This window comes from Phocoena phocoena, chromosome X (assembly GCF_963924675.1).
Source record: "Phocoena phocoena chromosome X, mPhoPho1.1, whole genome shotgun sequence".
Classification (NCBI taxonomy): Eukaryota; Metazoa; Chordata; class Mammalia; order Artiodactyla; family Phocoenidae; genus Phocoena; species Phocoena phocoena.
In genome coordinates this window covers 5,541,513-5,552,091 of record NC_089240.1, presented here as the reverse complement: position 1 = coordinate 5,552,091, position 10,579 = coordinate 5,541,513, and the positions used below count along the sequence as shown (strand labels likewise).

General features: G+C 43.5%; 1 non-coding gene across 1 annotated transcript; it reads right to left on the bottom strand.

Moving 5' to 3' along the window:
• Positions 1–9,532: 9,532 nt before the first annotated feature.
• Positions 9,533–9,602, bottom strand: LOC136143146 (small nucleolar RNA SNORD82). The gene has a single exon (XR_010657846.1). It is a non-coding gene; the product is annotated as a small nucleolar RNA SNORD82 (small nucleolar RNA).
• Positions 9,603–10,579: the final 977 nt, after the last annotated feature.

Below are 10,579 nucleotides of genomic sequence, written 5' to 3'. Positions count from 1 at the left end.
ACTGAATTCCATTTTTTAAGGTGGGATCATCATTCATCAAGAGGTGCTGACCTGGGCTTCCCTGGTGGCGCAGTGGTTAAGAATCCGCCTGCCAATGCAAGGGACTCGGGTTCGAGCCCTGGTCCAGGAAGATCCCGCACGCCGCAGAGCAACTAAGCCCGCGCGCCACAACTACTGAGCCTGCGCTCTAGAGCCCGTGAGCCACAACTGCTGAAGCCCGTGCTCCTAGAGCCCGTGCTCTGCAACAAGAGAAGCCACCGCAATGAGAAGCCCACGCACCGCAATGAAGAGTAGCCCCTGCTCGCCGCAACTAGAGAAAGTCTGCACAGCAACGAAGACCCAATGCGGCCAAAAATAAAATAAATAAATTAAAAAAAAAAAAAAGAGGTGCTGATCTGACTTGACCAACATTTCACATAAGGGACACTGTTGCCTCTGTATGTTATCAGTTTTCATTATGATTACTTCTCAATCCAAACATCACATTAAAGATAATATTTCTCAATTAAAAAATCAAAATACACAGTTTAATAACATAAATTTTAAAGCAAGACTGTATAATTTATATATACCTTAGTATTTCTAGAGAAAAATTAACATTTAATTTGCATATTCAGATACCTGTTAACACTGACCTGTTTACTTGGAAGGTTTTGTTGTGCACACCTGTAGACCTAGCAGTTCATATTCACTGAACTCAAAAAATGGGGGGCAGTTTGTTATAGTCATATAGCTGTAGATGCAGCCAACCTGTGTGTGTGTGTGTGTCTGTGTGTGTGTGTGTGTATGTGTTATTTTCCACTGAGGATATTTAGACACTTGACAAACTAGAGAGAGTTCTCTATACAACATATTCCTGAGTTTGACCACAGCAAATCCCCTGCCCAAGAACTCTTCTGAAGCATATTTTTCTGTCTTTCCAGGTCTTATGTCTAGTTCCCAGTTCAGTACAGGCAAAAAAAGATGCTGATGTTAAAAAAAATGAAACTGACACTTGCAGAAATAATCAATATGGCTTCCTGGCTGTGGATCATAGTACCAGTCCCATAGCTGTACTCACAGTAACTGCAAGATGATGACTGTTGTGGGAAAGCCCTATCTCAAGGCACTGTGTGATGCGAAGATGGGAGATGAAATAAAAGGTAAATAATTTGAAAATTCACCTGGTCTGACCATGTTGGAATACAGAGTTGGAATGACTAATGGCAAAGCAATTTTAATGTTCTTAAAAGTAACAAGCTTTTTTCTGGGCTGGGGAGTGGTGCATTAATTTAGCAAATGCAATAAAACCCCCTGTTTTGCATTTGAACACCTCTTGAGATCAGAGTACAGCAAAATCATTCTCAAAATTTACCCAGATTAATATTCTGCTTTATCACCATGCTAATAAGTATGACTCAACCAGGTTACAATATGGGATGTGGTCGGACTACAGCATTAAGTTGAAACAGTCCTTATTCACCAACAATATTTTAAATCACTCATTTGAGAAAGGAGGAAATATGGTTCTGTTCCTGGTAAGTCATTAGAATACTATATCTGACCACTTTTCCACTGACAGATTAGCATATCTTCACTTCACTATGAGAACAAATTCAAAGAGCTTAGACAAAGAGATTGTGACACTATTTTTTTCGACAAGCCAGTACCTTTCTTTTTTTATTTATTTTTATTTTTTTTAATTTTTTTGCGGTTCGCGGGCCTCTCACTGCCGTGGGCTCTCCCGTCGCGGAGCATAGGCTCCGGACGCGCAGGCTCAGCGGCCATGGCTCACGGGCCCAGCCGCCCCGCGGCATGTGGGATCCTCCCGGACCGGGGCACGAACCCGCATCCCCTGCATCGGCAGGTGGACTCTCAACCGCCAGTACCTTTCTTATCTCCAAATGTGAGGGCCTGAGTATAACACATTCGAAACACCCTGATTTAGATGGGATGGAAGAATTTAATATATTTTAGAGGAGAGTATCATACCCCAAGTGGTTTAAAAGACGACAATTTTTTCACTTAAAGTTTAGGAACCATTTATTCAAAACAATGTTCATATATAGAACACATGGCTTATCCAAATGGAAATGGATGAAACAAACTCTTCTTATACCACTAAGCACAGCTACATATGGATTTAGTAGTTTTTCAGTGTGCTACCCCAGGAATTTTTCTAGGGTTCATAACATTATTTATATGAGAAGAATGTGTTCTGATTTCTGAACAACCACTTACGAAGGGATTGCTGGAACTTTTCTAATGTAATAAACATCACCATGACAATATACAATGTTGCTTAATATTTGGGGCAGTCTTTATTTACCTTCAGTGATGATACAACTTGCAAAACCATGTGGTATTAAAGAGAAGGAGTCTGATTGTCTTCAATGAAACCCTTATGAAACTGGGAAGGTTTGCCTAATGTGTTTGACTCTTAAGGAGTTACTTATGGGAAATAAGAAAAATGGTTAATAGGTGCTTCCACATATGTGACAGGAATATTGCAGAGCTGGAAAATGACAAAGATGTGCATTTGTCTTGCAGGGACCACAAAAGACTTACTGAAGTGAAAATCTAGGTCAAAATGGACTTTGGAACCCTGCTCTCCTCTGGGTATTGAAATAGAGATTATTGCTTTATATCTCAGGACCCTGCCAGGCATGGTGTGAGTATCAGGGATGGGACAGGTGACACCAGATTGGAAAACAGTTAGAAATTAAACCTGCCCAGTTGTTAAAGGTGAGCTGCTCAAAACCCCAATCCAACAAAGGGAAGACACATCCACTGGTAAGAAGAGAGCCAGACAGGTGTACAAGAAAAGCCAAGAGAAGTTATCCGGAAGGACGGTAGATCGGCCTCTGGTTAAAAACGCAGGCTTTGGAATAGGTCAATCTTGAGGGTACGGTCAGACTCTGCCACTTCATAGGTATGCAACCTGCACCAGGTTTTTAAACTCCTGGCTCTGAGTTTCTTCTTACGTAAAGTGGGAATAACACTTCACATCTGATACAGTTGTTGTAGAGTTCAAGGGCATGAGGTGTGCTAAGGGTCTGGTGCACCACAGTGACTCATATTATTGCACCCAGCAATAGGACTTGATGGAGAGGCACTCGGGTCTCACGGGTCACTAGACCCACGCACACCAGACGAGGAGATGTAGCAGGACAGGGGGCAGGCAGGCAGCTCTGTAAGCTGACAGCAGTGCCTCAGAGAATTCGGCTTGGAACCCACACCGGTACCAGCACCACCACCAAGGTGGCCTCCAAGATCGCTCCAGGAAAACAAATTCAAAACCAAAGTCACGCAAGCTACACAAATGCACCCTTCTGAGAAGTCTGCTGTTCCTTCCCTTCCAATCACCCCCAAGTCCTTACCAGGGAGAGAGACACTGGGAAGATGCTCACTGGGTGGCTCATCCTCAAAGCAAGGTCTGGGAGATTTCCAGCTTCTGAAAGGACAGTGAGCTCACAGAGCATGGATCTGGTGACCAGAACCAGAAAAGGCAGGCAGCATGTCACAAGAGAAGGGCAAACTGGAATCTGGTTACTGCATCGTTTGTGCAAAACCAAGGTTAGACTAATAGACGGGGGCTTCATGCCAGGTACCACAGCGCTCCTGCAGCTAGAAGGGGATTGAATTTAGAGGATTAACTGACCCAAGCAAGGGACACAGAGCATTGCAAAAGAGCAGAAAACTGGCTCCACCAACAAGGTAGATACCCAAGTGTAAAGGGCACATTGCCTGTCAGTGTACCAAATGTGTATATGCCCTTCAAGACCATTAACACATTTGGCTCTATTTTATATCTCAAAACTGTTGCAAGGTGTAAAATTGCTTCTGTCCTTTCTCAACGGTTGTGTTGGCGTCTAAAATGACACGGTAAAGGTAAACCTCTGTTAACCGGGACAGAGACGCTTCAAAAGCTTTGGTGTTCTAATGACTAACTTCAACATCTCATGTATAAACATTTGTTGTGTTTTAACTACCTGACCTCCCAACTGAGATTTATGTGTCTCCCTCTTTCAGTTTCCCTTTATTCATAGTACTCTCCCAACTCGTAACTGTAGCTGGTTTGATATCTAACCCGTGATTGTAAAGGACACACACCACTTGGCCAATAAAGATGGTGATAATTGGAGGGAGGCTTCCATCTGGATTCGTTACTTAACCCTTAGCCAACAGTTGCTTTCCTCCCAAAACTTTCTTTCCCACACAAGAAGTTAAAACCCCATTGTGACATCAAAAAACAGGTGAAGGCTCAGCTCTTTTCAGGTCATCTGCTGCTACAGTTTCAGGCCTGCATTCTTCTTGCTCCATTCTGCAAAATAGTGGGATTTAGCTCCCTTCTAAAAGGTGAGAATAAGCCACACCATGAGACTTCCAGAGACTTCATTCTCTTTGCCTTTTCCGTAACGTTGGACAGGAGTTTCCCCACGTAAGTCAAAGGAGCTGTAGCAATTAGGCACAACAGAATCTCCTCCACATACCGTTTTATCGAATGACTTCCCAAACGGTGCAGCATTCAGAGTTGTAACTACCACGTGGCCCACGGTCAGCCCACACTGATCTACACCGGCCCTTGCAGATCATCTATCTTTTTGCTCAAAGTAATCAACATAGGAACAGCAGGACTCAGTCCAGGGTTTTATGTTTTTAAATACGATATATCCAGAAGAGCGGTGACCACAGTTAGGTAGCCACAACACGGGCAGTGCACTGCTTTGTTCTGTTAGCGGATCAAGTCAATGCTGCTTCTCTCCATCCACGGTACACAGGGAAAGCGTTAATCCACTTCAGAAGGGCAGTTCACAAAAACTGGTCACGGGAAAGCAACGTGAAGCCAACTCTTCTGCAAATGTTTATCTGCGTACCTACACGTGCCTACATGTAGGGAATCCACACTGCCTGTACTGTCTCAGGTCCAGCTAGTTAACTAACTATAGATCGTTAACTAGCTATCTTCTCATCAGTCAGGACTCAACAGCGGGAAAATGCTTCCACTTTTTAATTATTCATGTTCTGAGCGCCTAGTTTAGCCACCAAATTGGCTAATGGCTGAAACTGCTGTACCAACTTAGTGCTGGCTTAGCAGTCAAAGGGAAGGAGCCACGAGAAGTCCTAGGGGCTGAATTTATACCAGTGTAAATAAGTAAACCGTGGATGAAGTCCTCCCTTCACAAGCTGCACTTGAGTACCCCCAGCCATCACCCAATCACTGCTCTCAGCGGGAACTGGATCTCTGCCTGAATCAGTACTTGAAATCTACAAACCATGATGCAATTATATTTTGTTTGGCTTTCACGGAAGATAAATCCCAAATCCTTCCGGCCCATCTACTTGAATGGGTGACCTTCGTAAGATTTTCTCTATCGGAGCAAAGCTGTTTGTTAGGTGTCCCTGGTCCACACAGACACACGACATGGATCAACTGGAGATAACGCACCTACAAGTTGTTAACACCAGTGGATTCTCCCTCCAGACGATGCTCTGTGTGGCTCCCAGGCTGCTCATCGTCAATCACTTAACCAGACAGGACAATGCTGTGCAACTCCACTGCTGCAGGCAAACCAATTCTTCCGAAGGAACGTGTTGGTTTAGTGACTTGCACTGAGCAATGAAGCTCAGGGACCTGGCAACCATTTTTCTCCATGCCTCGGTGCCGCAATTCCACACGGCTGGGCCCACCTCAACTTCTGTCAACTCATTCACAGTCCTCAAATACATACAGTACTTGCCCAAAGAGGAAAACTGTCAGGGTGAGGACCCTGTGTGTGTAAGTTTCACTTTAATGTACTTCACAAATGAAAAGGAAGCTGAGTCTGTTTCGCTTGTAAATCTAAAGAAGCAATAGAGAACACAAGTTGAGACACATTTCAGTGTTTAAAGGGGAGCAAATTGGAATCGTGATATAGTAGTACTTCCACTAATTCTCCACATTTACCACTGGGGATAAAAAAAAAAATACACTGCACTTTGAAAGTTCTACTAAACAATCATCTCTAAAGTCTCGGGAAGACACACTTACCTAGGAATAAAAGAAACTATTTTGTTGCTAGTTAACAACTGAAAAATAATCCACGCAACACTGTGTCAGGTTTCACTTTACGGTTACTCTGTATCCGGGTTTCTCAACATCGGCAGTACTGATACTCTGACCCTAATCATCCTCTGGCATGAGGAAGTGCCCTGTGTGCACACTGTAGGCTGCATAGCAGCTCCCCTGGCCTCTGCTCACTTGATGCCATAATCACTACGCCACTCGGGTTATGACCATCAAGAATGTCTCCAGACACTGCCAAGTGTTGCTTGGAGGGCAAAATCAAGACGAGTTGAGGACCACTGGCTTACAGGAATAAGTAAACAGGAATGTCGGCGTTGGAAGCCTATCAGTTAGCCGGTTAATTAGTTAGCAATTCATGAATCCGTTCGACATTTACTGAGCACAGGGCCAAGCGCTGTGCAAAGTACAGAGGATCTAACAGTGAACAAGACATCTCTCCTTGAAAGGCATACCGTTTACAGGGAGGGGGATGATAGACCAACGGTGAGAACCCGAGCTGCCTCTGCAGAAGGGCTGGGCTGGCACCTGAGCTCTGAGACATCTCAGGATGCGCACGGGGCCACCACGGGCTCTTAAATTGGAGATGCTGTAAGTGGCCTGAGCTGTATCCCAGGAAGTGTTGCCGGTCTCTGCTGGTACGGTGGGTTGGCAGAGAACAAGTCTGGGGCCCCAGCAGAGCTATCAGCCTGTAACTATATCCCGGGAAATGGAGAGAAGGGAAACAGGTCGGCAGAAAATGCTGTGACACAATGAAGGATAATGGATGGGTGTGTGCTGGGGTGGGGCTCGCTGAGGGGAAGAAAGAATCCAGCAAGAACGGGTCTTCCTGTCCCGGTTCTGGCACAGCTAGATGGTAACCTTCGATTAACCCTGGAGAAAATGGGGTCTGAATGGGGACTGCTGACATGAAGCTGATGTCTTAGCGGTCAGCTTTCTCCAGACAAAACCCAAAAACAAAAACCCAAACAGTATTTTCAACATTTATAAAAGTAATGTTTGAACCGCTCAAATGACTTTGATATTCTAACAAAAAATGTCTCCAAGAAGTAATTTTTTGTAAATCAAATAAATTAAACTTATAAGTTTATGAAGTCTCTGGTTTGCAATCATTCCAACATTTTTTTATGAGCTTGGTGAAACACTTTTATACCTTTCATCTCAAATGTATATTTTATATTGGAATTATAGAGCCAATATGTTCAGGTTTTTATTGGGCACTGTTCTCTTAAACACTGCCCTGATTTACTCCCCAAATTAGCACAAAATGGGTCTGAATCCTATGGGTTCCTCTAATGCCTCTATGTATTTGGTGTCCAGCTTTCCCAGGTAAGGACACCCTTTACCTGGGAAAGTGGGATTCTGCTAACTATGGTAATTTACTTACCTTCGTAAGCGTCTTCCTAGGGTGTCTCCTCAGCAAGCAGGCGTGTAATGTGAGACCTGGGGCACAGATATATAGAGCTCATTTTCTCCAAGACTTCTTCTCAGTCCCTCATCTCGTTGGAGACAGACTGCATGTTCTCCGCATTTTGTGGTCTCACAGCCCTCATCCCTTATCCAGGCTGCAGATTACCTAATCACCTACTCTGGTTTGAGACTACAACACCCCAAACCAGTTCCATCACCAGGATGCTCCAACTCATGTATTCAGTGTGTAATTTTATTCTCACTTCTTTACAGACTCACTCTGTTGGAGGAACCAACACTCTTAGGATCATCTAAGTGGTCAATGATTGGATTTTGTGTCTCTCTCAAGGCTGTGTTTTGATCTACTTCAGAACACAAACGTGAGGCAAAAGGCAAGGACTTCGAAAAGTGAATTTCATTAGACACAGAATGCGTGTGAAGTGCTGAGTAATCGAAAATGCTACTCTCTGGAGGCTTCTGTCCATAAGCTGCTGAAATAGAATTTTCAGTTTACATATGCATGGATTGTTTAACAATACACCCAGTTGCAACCACAAGTATGAGGTTATTTAACTGTATTTTTAAATGCTATATTTCAGAAAAAAAGGAAAAATTCTACCTTTAAAAAAATTTGTTTCCACAAATAAGCCCCTTCCCAAACATCTCATTCTGAGCAAAAATCTGCCCATACACTAGTACCTCTGTGAATATCACATGATACTCAGAGGTTTCTGTCTTAGGTAACGAAGACAGACTTGTTCCCCCAAGTGAGATCACAAAGAGAAAAGGAAGACTGTATAGAGGATGGGGAAGGTAATGGATTCAGTCTGGGACATGTTGAGTTTCATAAGAATTACAGTAACTCTGTAAATTATTCTTGACATCTCTAAAATATCCATTCCTTCCTTCCAGGCAAAGATAGTAAAATGAAGTCATGTGATAAATTACCCATATTCCAATGACATATGTCAAGAAAAGTGAAACTGATCACCTCCCAAATTGATCAAAATCTACACCACAAACTTTCAGAAAGTACTAGACAAGGAAAAAAACTAGTCCTGATAGAACAGAACAGGACTGACTTCTAATTATTTGCCTATTCCCCTCCCCCTCTGAGAACATACTTGAGAGTCAGCAAGTTCTTGTGAATTCTTAATAACACTCCTGCATTTGGAAAGCTGCATAGAAGACACTCTGGGGGGTGTGGGGGGGAAGGTGAAATGAAAGGAACAAGCAGGTGAGTCTGACTTCTGTGCAGGAAGGGAAGACTCCAGGGCTACATCTTGATGGGTACCAAGTGTCTTGTGCGAGAAAGAGAAAGAGAAAAGGGCATAAATCCATTCTGGAAGAAAATATAAGAGAAGTTTAAAACTCCCCCAGAAGTTTATGTTAGCTCTTTGAAAACCTTTTAAGAACACGACTTCCAATTGTTAAAAAAAGCTTAGAGGTAAGATGATAAAAGTACTGAATTGAGATAAAAAAAAAAAGACTGCAGAACCAAGGGAACAAAGGCATCGTGATGTACAGAATCAATGAATCAAGGAGTCATCAGAAAACAAGATAGGGTGGACCATAAACTGGATTTAAAGGAAAGCCATCAGAGAATCACAATGAATGAGCTGAAAAGGACAATGTGATTGAAGTAAAATCTGAAAGAGAGATGACAACCATTAAGAAGGATTAAGATGGGGCTTCCCTCGTGGCGCAGTGGTCAGGGGACGCGGGTTCGTGCCCCGGTCCGGGAGGATCCCACGTGCCGCGGAGCGGCTGGGCCCGTGAGCCATGGCCGCTGAGCCTGCGCATCCGGAGCCTGTGCTCCGCAACGGGAGAGGCCACAACAGTGACAGGCCCGTGTACCGCAAAAAATAAAAAAGGAAGGATTAAGATGATCCAATGAAAAGATTAAGGACTGCCCCAAATAAAGCAGGATTTTGAAACACATGAATTTATGGATACGTACATATTATAGTTAAAGTATTTTAAAACCTTTACAAGAAGAACAAGTGTCACTTTTACAAGCTGATTTCCTTGAGGAGGGAGGAGAAGAATGGGAGAATGTCAATGTAACTTTTTTTCATAGCACATCAGAACATTGCAACATAACATCAGGTTTCAGTATTAAGTCTCTTGGTTGTTCATCACACGCGTGTATCTTTTTTTAAAATCTGAAGCAAATATGGTGAAAATGATTTTTAAAATATGTGAAATCAAGGCATTTACATTGTTTAATACATTAAACTGTTAAATGGATGATTACGAAAAAAAAAATTTTCTCCTGAAATAATGTAAAAGGAAACACGCGAATCCAAAAAACATAAGTTTGGGGAGGGATTAGGTAAGACTTAACGGCGCTGGGATACATTCCAAAGCTTTTGCTTTAAGGATAAAAAGCCATTCAGGTGTTTAGACAGAAAAGCGAGACACCTTCACTGGAGGAGGAGAAAGTCAGGTTAGGCTCAGACTTCAAAGTCAGAAGACAACAGCGAGGTAACTGTAGTTTTCAGCGGGGAAATGTGTCACCCAGTAATTTTATACTCTGAGGGTATTAAAAGAAATATAAGAGTAGCAGGCACCCTGAGTGCCAGAGAACCACACCCTCCCTCTCTACAGCCTCCATGTCAACCAAAACCTGTGTCTGGAGAGGGCAGGACACGCACCTTCTCCGGAACAAAAGCACCCTGAGGTGCAGAGCAAAGGACAGCCGCGGGTAACACCCTCTCAGTTGAATTCTGGGACCACACTTAGAAACAAATGTTTCCATTTCCCACCATGTTTCCCACCCAGCACAGGTGTCTGACAGCTCAAGCCGCAGCGGCAACAACACAAAGCAGAATAAAACAGCAACGAACAACACAACACTAAAGATACGGTCCCTCCACTCGGGCTGAAGGACATGTGTTACCTCACGCAATCCTCAGAAGCCTCGGAGGGAAGCACCACTACACACACAGATGAGCTAACTGGGGAGCGACACTTCCTATGTTGCTCAAGGTCACATAGAAAATAGTGGCAAAACCTAACTTTGGATCTAGGTCTCAGTCCAAACCCATAACTACTACAGTACCGAACGTGAAAAACCACACGATGCCTTCAGAACTGCTGAATTTCACACTTCAGGACACAAGG